We start from the raw sequence: 11,700 nt of genomic DNA on the forward strand, positions 1-11,700 counted from the left end.
GTTGGACTTGGTTAGTCTTCCTAATTGGACATGGTTGATGTCAAAGTTTATTTGATGTAGGACGAGAATGGACCCAGTTTAGCCGAAAAACCATAAAAGTAAAGAAGCGGTGTAGAATCAAGAAGAGTGATTGGAAAATAGGTAACTCACGCGTAATCAGGTTACTAGCCGCTGGAATATTCAAGAAGATTTGGTTTTGGACTTTTCGGGTTTCTCGTGCGAAAAGTCAGGTTTTGATTTTGAATCAGATTTGACTAACTTTTGGCCAGAATGTCCGTTTGAAACGCATGATACATTTCCAGAATGGGAACGACGAGATCTTCAAGACTCACTTTAGTGAGCCCTATCAGATTTAGGCCAAAATGTATCGTCTTAATTATCCGATTCGTGATTTAATATTTTTAGGTTAGTTTTACATTCTTTTTAGGACTAAATACTGTTTAGTCCTTGAGCTTTTGACCATAAAACACTTCAGTCACTGACCTTCTAATTTCACACGTTTAGTCCCTGTACTTCAAAATTTCAAACCAATAGGTCCTTGCTGTCTAAAAGTCGTGGCAAAATGTCTATTATGCCCTCAGTTTTTTTTTTTAATTAATTAATTATTTTATTTTTTTTGGAAAAGGAATTTTTTTTCCCTTTTTTTCTTTCTGTTTATTTTTTTATGTTTTTTTTTTTCCTTTCTTTCTTTCTATTTGAAAAAAAGAATAAATAAAATAAAGAAAAAATAAAAAATAAAAAAAAGAGAAAGGAATAAATTTAAGGGAAATGATGGAAAATGTCACATTAGAGAGTGAAATGATAAAAATATCACCTAGTTTCCCACTTGATAAAAAGGTCCATAATGAATTGTTAATAATATTAATTTAGTCCTTATGAATAATGAGGTGATAGTTAAAAAAGGTCAGTTTTTAATTTTTTTGATTCCGATTCTGCCCTTAAAGGTAATACACGTTTATATCTATTCATTCAAAATCTCATAGCTCAAATTTTCTCTCTCTTTTATCAGAAATCCCAAAACCTAAAAGCTTGATTCGATTTTGATCGGAGTTTGTCTCTCCGAGTTTTTTTTTTATCCCAATTCTCTCTCTTCGACTACTTTCCTGACGATCTCGTCATCTTCATCCTCTACAAGCTCAGCTCCTCCGCTTCCTTTCCCTCCGATCTCATCACGTAAGCAAAACATTCTTATCTCTCGTCGTCGCTTCGAACTTCAAAACCCTTGCTTTTCCAGTTTCACTTGCTCCGATGCCGTTTCGAATCGGCGCGCTTCGGATACACCTAGTCATCGTCGGCTCCGCTTCACACCACTATGACTGGCGCCACCGTCGATTTCTGCCTCCGTCACCGTGATGACGGACCACTCACATCCCGCCACCTCAAATTGGGTAGCCACGGTGGAGAAGCCGCTGCCAATACCAACTACAGCCTATTTGATGTGTACGCAAACAAGACCTTGGATATGATTAAGGGTTTTTAATTCGGGTTTGTGATTGGTGGTTTTTGCAGGTATTTTTGCTTCTTTGGCGGCTTTGATGTTCAATTGCATTGAGGACGACATTGACTAGTCTCCTTCTGAAGAGGATGAGTGGAGGTGAGTAATTTATCCCAGCTCAAGATATATAATCATGAATTCAATTTAAATTTGATTCTGTATTGAAATAATTGTTTTCATGATTTTGATTGTGAATGCCACTGGTGTTGTTAATGTTAGGAACTTAGGACTCAGTACACTCCGTAGATGATCTAACCTTAATTCAGGCCATCAATTAATGATATGAACATTTAGATGACTCTATACTTCAGCAATTGAATATCATTGTAAACTGAACATGAATTTGAATCTGGTTATCGATAATGATGATGATGATAGGTTTAACATGAATTCAATTAATGATGATTAATTGATGATATTTGCTTTTATTATGTGTGGGATCGTTTTTAACTGTAATCAGAAGCTTAGACAAGTCTTGTAAATTGGAACGTCTTAACATTGTTGCTGTTTCTTATTTGTGTATTTATTCAAGATTAAGTTTGGTCTCACTGATGTTGTGGCATTTCTTCTTTTACACAAGTATTCCCTTCCTTTAATGCCTTCTCTTCATTTTCTCTTGTTCTTTTGTATGAGGGCAAAGTTACAGATAAATACCTTGGAGAGAAATGATCATGGCACAAGATTCATACATGTCAAGCTATATGTCGAATTAGGGGTAGCAAGAAAGAAAGGTAAATATATTGTTTTGTTGCTTTTCCGTTACGAACTGAACTATTGAACAAGAAGCTAGGTAGCAGTACAAAACTACAAATGGTTGAGATATAACTCCCAAGCTGATGAGTAGAACACAAGTCTGTGCAGCCAAAGTTGTTTCCGTGTTTAAATGATAATTTCAAAATGGGTGGGAGCCTCTGGTCTTTCCATTGCTCTATGCATGTCTATCTGCGGCTTTGGTTAATCTCCCATTCTTTGTTTATTTGTTTCATAAAAGCATAAACTTGTATGTTGTAGATACACGGCACACTGAATTTTAAGTTTGGAACTTCTTCTAGAGCTGTATCTTAGCCTTGAGAACTTTCTAGTTAGAAACTTGTATGTGATAACAATACTATTGGGAACAATACTATTGGGATGGAGTGGGTTATGTAATGTTGTATTGGGTTTGATTTATAATACTCATAGTGAGATTACTGTAAATCATCAATACAATGAATGAAGTTCTTAATTTTATTTTCATCTTTTCTGGGCATTGTCAATTCAGCTGTAAGTTGTTTAAGCATCTCTATTTTTGTGTTTGTCCTAATGGAAATATGGGTTTACAGGCCAAGAGAACACAGAAACAAGGAGGAATGGTGATGTGCGCTACAGTACTCGTTATCATGTGCGCTTTCATGTTGGTTCTCCTAGTCCTTAAGGAGATACTTTTTTTTATCTAAGAGGACAGTTGGTTCCAAATTTTGGCTCCATTCTAATAACCCTTCCTTGAGAGGCTTCAACACGTACGAGAAGATATACTCTCCTTAGCAGAAGACAAGAGGGAGTTTTGGCGTGCCTAGGTAGATATACTACATAAAAGTAATTATTCTATTGTATCCTCTATATTTCTGGGTATTATTGAACAGTGGGTGGGGGGAGGGTAGTGATCAGTTAGAGAATGAATGCCCTGGAAATTGTATAGAGCACATATTGACATATTGTATGTTGTTACTTGAGGATGAGTGTTTGTCAATTGATCTATGTTGATTCTTTTTTTTTAATCAGTAGATTAAATATGAAAAGAATAAAAGTCCCTCATCTTACTCATGTGGCGCAGGGGAATGCAAGCACCAAAAAAAAAATCTACTGATTCAAATAAAACTTCAATTCTTGGCCCCCAACTTCCTCCTTAACATTATGTGATGTGGCTCATCTTTGTCGGTGATTTGATCTTAATAGTGACTTGACCAAAGATTGACAGCGACACGGTCAGTGACTTTGCTGGTGACTTGAGATTAACAATAACTTAACCATGTCACTAACTAAGTAACTGACCATGTCACATTACATGTCACTAACCAAGTAACTGTCAGTAGCCAAGTCACTGTTAATCACATGTCACTAACTAAGTAACTGACCATGTCACTAACCAAGTAACTGTCAGTAGCCAAGTCACTGTTAATCACATGTCACTAACTAAGTAACTGACCATGTCACTAACTAAGTAATTGACCATGTCACTGACCATGTCACTAACCAAGTAACTGTCAGTAGCCAAGTCACTGTTAATCACATGTCACTAACTAAGTAACTGACCATGTCACTAACCAAGTAACTGTCAGTAGCCAAGTCACTATTAATCACATGTCACTAACTAAGTAACTGACCATGTCACTGACCATGTCATTAACCAAGTAACTGTTAGTAGCCAAGTCACAAGTTAATAGTCAAGTCACTGTTAATCATATGTCACTAACTAAGTAACTGACCATGTCACATTGCATGTCACTGACCATATCTCATAAACTAAAGGTATGCCCTTCTTTTCTTTCTTACCAATTTTTGATATTGCAAAGATTACTTTGTCATTCTAGTAAATGTACTCTATCAACTGCCTCATTCTCTTGTGGATTTTAATTTAATGTCAACTGCTCAGACCACAGATTTTATGAACTACTCGCAATTCAAATCATGAAATAGGAAGGTTTTCTTTGCTTATATGTGAGAACATAATGTTTGCAGTATTACAACCAACACTCATCAATTATATCATACAGATTGCACAAAGAACTATATCATACAAATTGGTCCAAAAGAACTCATCAATAATCATCATATATATGTTTAGGGATCACTGTAAATCTACATATTCAAGTTTGTAGGTAAAACCATATCAGCTCAAATCAATTCAGATGTTGCAGGAGATGTGTATTTACGAATTGCCGCAGTGATCCTCTCCTCATCTCTAGTTGGGAATGCTTCCAAGAGAACACCATCTTTATAGAAATGGAAGAGGGGGACCGTCTGGAGAACAGAACCTTGAAAAATCAACATTGCATCAAAACCCTATCCTTCTTATCATGATTCATAACCATGGAGAAAACATAACGAAATGAGAAAGAAAAACTAAAAAGAGAAAAAGGTCTTTAGTATTTTCGGAACTCTGATAGTTGGTCAGGGATTGATAATGTCATGGTCAGTGACTTTGCCCATGACTTGAGGTTAACAGAGACTTTAGGTTAGCAGTGACTTGACCAGGGATTGACAGTGATATGGTCAGTGACTTTGCCGGTGATTTGAGGTTAACAGTGACTTGTTCAAGGATTGACAATAACATGGTTAGTGACATGTTCATGATTGTGACATGGCCAGTACCTTAACCAGTACTTAACTAGTGACTTGAGATTAACAATGACTTAGTCAGTGACATCATTAACTAGAGACTTGGCCCAACTAATGACTTGTGCATATACAAGTGTAAAGAAATGAGAATAGAAGTGTAGGAGTAAAGAATTAGAAGTCCAACTATCATTTAACTAATATTATTATGAAAAAGAAAAAGAAAAATAACCCAATGAATACTTTAGAAACTTCTTGATAAAAAGAAATGATATATGTTGAAGAGAGACAGTTTATTGTCTTCAAGCTCCAACCACATTACATATGATGATATGATTCTAAAGAACTATTGAACTCATATCCTATATATTATGACATGTAGACTACATTAGAAACATAGATTTGACTCGATGATATGTTGTTTTGAACCAACTAGTATCCTTTTTAGCGCACTATGCATCACATCTTTCCTCCTTGACAGTCGTCTGCACTCAAATATATTCAAGTTATCATCAAGGAACCATCACAAACTTACCAACACAGCTACAAAACAGAAGTTACAATTCCTGGATTTTATCAAATGCCAAAACAGCAGCTATGAAATATTTGAATGCAAGTTATATGCTCCTAGTTTACTCTTACAATGACAGTTTCTGGCCCCATGTTGCAATCAAGAACCAAATCTACGCGTCAGAATTATTTATGTGTAGCACAATTAGGAAAGCATACCACACTTCTTTCTCCTTGAGTGATCCACCAGACCGAATTGTCTCTATACCTCGAGGATCTTTCATATTCCGAACACCATGGACATCTACTATTCTGTTAAACTTTGATACACAAACCCAACCACAAATAAATAAAAATAGTGCACAACCTATTTTACCACATTGTTAGGATAGATAAATAAAAAATAGTACACACCTATTTTACCATACATCAAGGCGGTTATGGGTTATGGAACATTTAAGCTTCATAGCTCCTAGTCCACCATACAGCACCACACACATACTCATATGTAAAAACACAAAAGAAATACAAAAATGGCTTAATACTTAGGTGGATCAAGTTTAAATTGATATTTAATAGGCCTTGTTCTAAAAAATAATGATGTAGTTAACCAACGAAGTTAGAAGATAGGAAACATGTAGCAATAGCGTTTGCATAGTTCACACCATTCTGTGTTATACAAAAATTTGTCAACTGAAGAACCGACTGCCAAAAAGTTCAGAGTGTTTGTACTAATAAGCTGTTGAATTCAGTTGAGAAGTTTACAAGAAGAAATCAAAGGCTAGACTTAAGTGCTCTAATTCTCAATTCTGCCAATAAAATGCTTTAAATTTGCAGTTGGTAGCACCAAAATGATTACACATTCTTTGGCTGCTTAATATTGCTAAATTCCCAATGCCTTAGATTATCACATTCTTCACTTCACAGTGCATCTATAGCATGTCATTATTAACAAACCAACAAAATTGATAACGTAAAAAAGAAAAAAGAAAAAAACACAGAGAAAATGAATGATGCATATTTACCAAGAGAATTTCCGAATTTCCATTATCATTTAGCAAATAAGAAGCTGTGAAGTTGAAGCAAACCTCCAACTCTGTGAGAAAGTCGTTGTACCAATGATGAGTGCGTCTGCAAGCTGTGATTAACAGCCTATACAGAACGAAAACTCAATCAATCAAAACAAAAAAGAATCACATAATCGAAACCCAATCTAGTCAAGAATTGAATCGCTGCGCTGGAAAAGTACTTGGCGAACGTCGAGGTATCGAATCTCAATCAAGTCGTGGATGTTGCCGTCGTGAAAAGGCATGGCCACCATTCATGGTCGCCATTCATACTCTCGAGGTCTGTGTCTGTGTGGAGGGGAGGGGGAGGGGAGAGAGAGAGAGAGCAGTTGATAAGGGTTCAGACGGGCTTGAGGGAGAGAGATGTGACAGTGGCAGCTTTAGTAATTATGCTTAATTTTAGTGGCAGGTTGTTAAGAGATGACCTTAATTATCATGGGAACATTTGTGTGTCCTGGATTATAATAAGACACTTTAAAATGACCTATTTTATCATTGGCCCATAAATTTATTTTAAAAAAAGAACTGAGGGCATAATAGACATTTCGCCGCGACTTTTAGACGGCAAGGACCTATTGGTCTGAAATTTTGAAGTACAGGGACTAAACGTGTGAAATTAGAAGGTCAGGGACTGAAGTGTTTTATAGTCAAAAGCTCAAGGACTAAACAGTATTTAGTCCTTCTTTTTATTTTAGATTTTCTAGTTTATTTTGGATTTGTTTTTGTTTTAATCTATGGGCTTTAGGGTTTCATTGTTAGTCGCCCTAGGGTTTCTTTTCCCATATATAAGCAACCTTAAACGGCTGCAGAACTATCTTATCATATTATCAATCAAAATTGAGAGTTTTCTCTTTTATCTCTGGTGGACTCCAGAATCTTTGTTTTAGGTTTATTGCTTGTAAACCTAGGGTTACTTCTGCCCGCGTCAGTTGGTATCAGAGCGGGTTTCGCCCGCTTCTTAGCAGACGACGATCCAATGGAGAAGTTCACTACCACCAACCTCAACGACGCTGGTCGTAGAGTATCTATCAAAGAAAGTTTCGTTGAAGAGGAACATACCAAGGGATTTGCCCTAGGACAACCTCATCAATCAAAAAAAAAAAAGAATGTAAAATAAAAGTAGTCACAACACTTGTAGCATCCCTGCCTCTTGATTTAGACCTGCTATGATCACTAAATCCCCGACAGTTTTCCGTGCATTATCCGCTGTCTTCTCCGGTTTCACATCCTTTCCCTTCAACACTTTACTAAGCCCCGTTGAACTAGGATGTCTTTCACTCACTTATACCCAAAGAGTGAAACTTCCTTTTCTGTCAAACTACTCCACCTCAAACTATGAGGCAATACTTGAAGCCATGACGAACAACCACGATCAACATGCAAACCTTCGGCGAACGAATACCACGAACGACGAACAAGCACGATCGCTGACACCACGAACCACCTTAGTGAGATATACACTCTCACCAACCATCATTCCCTTGAGTCATATCCTGGTCTCTTGCAACTCCACCTTTGATTAGGATTTTTCCTGAGTCTAGCTCGCACCACCTAGCCTACGAGTCACTCCACCTATCGACTACCTTCGATTAGGACTTTCTTGAGTTTTTGACCCGCTCCACTTTGCTAGAAATTTTCCCGAGCTGGCTCCACCTAATGCACTTTGAGTTAACACCTTAACCATCTAATTGACTCCACCTTGAATAATGAGGTGTCCCAGCCGAACCTTCGGCTCTGATACCACTTGTTAAGGAAATTAGAATCCTTCCCGTCAAGACTCACAGAGTAGACTGATAGAAAAATAACAAACCACAAGACAAGCAACAAGAGAACACCGAGATTTAACGAGGTTCAGCATAAATCTATGCCTACGTCCTCCCGAGAGATATCCGTTCTTCACTATGAGAATAATTACAGTACAAGATACATTGAGCTAAATCACCATAACCCAAACCCATAACCCTTGTACACCCACACTCATAGAATTTCCCAAGAACTCACTCTCACCCAAGAGCTGTATTCACTCTTGACATCTCTGCTCCCTTACCCAAGAGATATACACTCTCTTGTTGATGATCGCATGCACCGACCATGCCTTGGTTTACTACCCATGCCCTCTATATATAGGCACCCCAATTATAATCCAATTGGTAGTAGGAAAACCAAACCTTCTTGTATAGGAGAAAAGATCATATTCCTGATAGGAATAAACTTTGTCATCAACCATGTCCAATTAGGAAGAATAACCAAGTCCAACTAGGACATGCCTTTCCTAATTAATTCTCATCACATCCTAACAATTTGGGTTTCTTTCGTTTTTCTTCTTTCCCTTTTTGATAGATTGGGCCCCAAGTTCAAACCCTAATTTGGAAAACAGATGCTCAACTTTGAGAGAACTTCTACCGATGCCATATAGGGCTGGGCGCGGGTCGGGTCGGGCCCGAAAATCACTAAGACCGAGACCGAGACCGAGACTATCGGTTCGGGCTTTTTTCGAAGTGAAAACCGACAGAGACCGAACCCGTTCGGGCCGGTTCGGTCTTTCGGGCTTTTCGGGCCTTTAGGGCCAGTTCAACAAACTTCGGCTATTTTCCCTGTTTTCCAAACTGCACTTCTGTGACTTCTAATCTGCAACTCAATCATAGCCTTTTCATCAAAATCAATCCAACATGGGTAAAAAGATACATACTGTAATCACATCTAAGCACAAGAAATGTTCCATCTAATTCAAAAACGAAAACCCAGATCTAAAATAGGCAAAAAGATGAGAGCTTTACTGACCTGGACGACCCAAAGAGCGGTGGTGCCGGCGGCGACACCCCACAAGTCAGCGGCTTGGATATCCAAGGTGTTTACTAGAACAATTTGCAAGCGAAACTTGATAGTATTAGAACAGCATAGGTGAGAATCGTAGCAACTTACTTGGAATTACTGAATAACACAGACTAATTTTATCCCATAGATCAATTTCATTCATTGATTTCAATCTAGATTACTCACCGAAGTACCGAACTGAGTTGTGCGGAGCGGCGACGGCGTCACGGCGCCAGCGACGGGAGAATCGAAACGGCTAAATGGCGGAGGCGCACATCGGGAGCTTCTAATCCAATCACGGTGCATGTCGCTGGCGGAGGGGATTTCGGAGACAGACAGTGGAGCAGCAGCTGGTACTGAACGGAGAGACAGAGAGAGAAGGGTGAGACCGTGAGGGAGGAACTGAGAGAGTGAGAGGGAGATTTCTGGGCAGCTGGGGCTGAGAATCTGAGATGGTATCGAGAGAGAGGGAGGCTGAGGTCGGGTTACTCGACTGGAGCCTGGAGGAGTGTTTTAGCCTTTTAGGGTTGTTATTTATTTTTTATTTTTTTTAATATTTAACATATTATTATATCACCCAATCAAGGACTGACATGTGGCAACAGATATAATATTCGGGTCGGTTCGGGCTTTCGGTCCCAGAAATATTGAAGCCCGAGACCGAACCGATTATGTTAATTCGGGTCGGGCTCTAGACCGAACCGAAAATTTCAATATTAAAACCGAACCGAATCGGGCTTTTTTCCTCGGTTCGGGTCGGGTCCTCGGTCTTTCGGGCTCGGACGCCCAGCCCTAATGCCATATGCGTTTTTCAAATGTAAGATCTACTTCTTATCAAAATTGGCCGTTTGAAAATCTCCGAAACTGGGATATTCGAAATTTTTTGGTAATTTTCATAAAAAATCCTTGGTCACCAAGTTTCACTTTGTGCTGCTCGGCCCCGTTCACATGGTCACCTACTGACCAAATATCATTTGGTCAGTCACCGTTCGATTGAGATCAGACGGTTGACAGCTCTCATCTCAGATTTCATCACTTAGCTGTCAACCGTCCGATGTCAATCGAACGGTGACTGACCAAATAATATTTGGTCAGTAGGTGACCAGGTGATCATGACTGTTATACTGCTTGTTCTTGACTATCAAATTTAGATCCAACGACCGATGGATGTCGAATTTTTATTCCATCACCATGTAAACAAGACTCGATCTGCATACCGATATGGAGTGAAAGATTCTAAATGAATCTATGGGTGATTAAAACTGTGAGCTTAAATTATTGGAAACGACATCTTAATGTACCACTTATTGCTTGCTAGCTAGCATTTCCGGTTGAAGATAGAAGTGCATGCATATGCCCGCATTTTACATCAGGAAACAGATTTGTCTTGCTGCATTTGGACCCCAAAGTACGAATAGTTGAGGATCAATTTCAAGTCTGCTGGTTTTCGATCTCTATTATTGCTTATTGTCTTCTGTTGACTGTTTCAGAAGAGTTAAAGTTAAGCCCCTCCATGAAAGTCGCAGCTAGCTTAATTACTAATGAGACCATTTGTTTCGTCTTCTTTACAAAAGTACAAACCCAAACGTAAGTTGTTTTACCCTCCTGAATTATTACAGTTGTGTCCATTTACCCTACGTTTTCTTCTCCTCGTTAATTAATTTATCAAAATTAACAATGTCGTGCTTAGCGTTCAAAACTGGAAAACCCTAGCTAATTCCCGACTTTGTCCTAGATAAGTTGAAAAGTTTGCCTAACCGTACCGATTTGAATATGTGCAATGTGGGAGTCATGATTTGGCCTGAGAAGTTGTTCTAATGGAGGTGGAGTCGACCGACAAGTTAGGGTTAGTACGGGGTGATCAATGTTCATAAAATATTGGATCGTATGCTAAGCGCACATATTATTTAACAAAAATTTGAATAATGTTCCAAATATTTATCAGTTACTGGTTTCATACCTACAATCTTTATATAATTCACAACTTCACGATTATACACCATGAAAAAAGATGAAGGTACATCGGCACAACTCTTTAAATGAAACCAACTCCGAAAAGATTATATATCAATCATTTACATGTATATAACCCAAGTAAAGAGTTTAAATATTTCATAATCTAAATACCCTACAAAGCTTACAGACAAAAGTGCCAATCAAACACTTGCTACTTAATTTCCTAATCCCGATCTCAAATAATTCATTAGAAAGAAGGAAGGTACATCATACCAATATGCCATCACCTAATAACACATTATTGGTCCATGATATATACATAATGATGATGATAATGACATTGCTCTATTGTAGCCAAAATAGTTTACTGAGTTAAAGTCGGTCCAAGTTGGCTGGTAAGAATATTTCCATTTTTTCTAAAGCTAATTTAAAACGTAAAGATTGCTTCTCATCCTAGCTAGAAGCTCTAGCCTCCTAGGCTTGTCCACCTGCTCTGACTGTGGAAAAAGAAGATCGGCCCTAATGTAAAAAGGATGATATGGT

Source organism: Rosa rugosa, chromosome 4 (genome assembly GCF_958449725.1).
Source record: "Rosa rugosa chromosome 4, drRosRugo1.1, whole genome shotgun sequence".
In the NCBI taxonomy this organism is placed as follows: Eukaryota; Viridiplantae; Streptophyta; class Magnoliopsida; order Rosales; family Rosaceae; genus Rosa; species Rosa rugosa.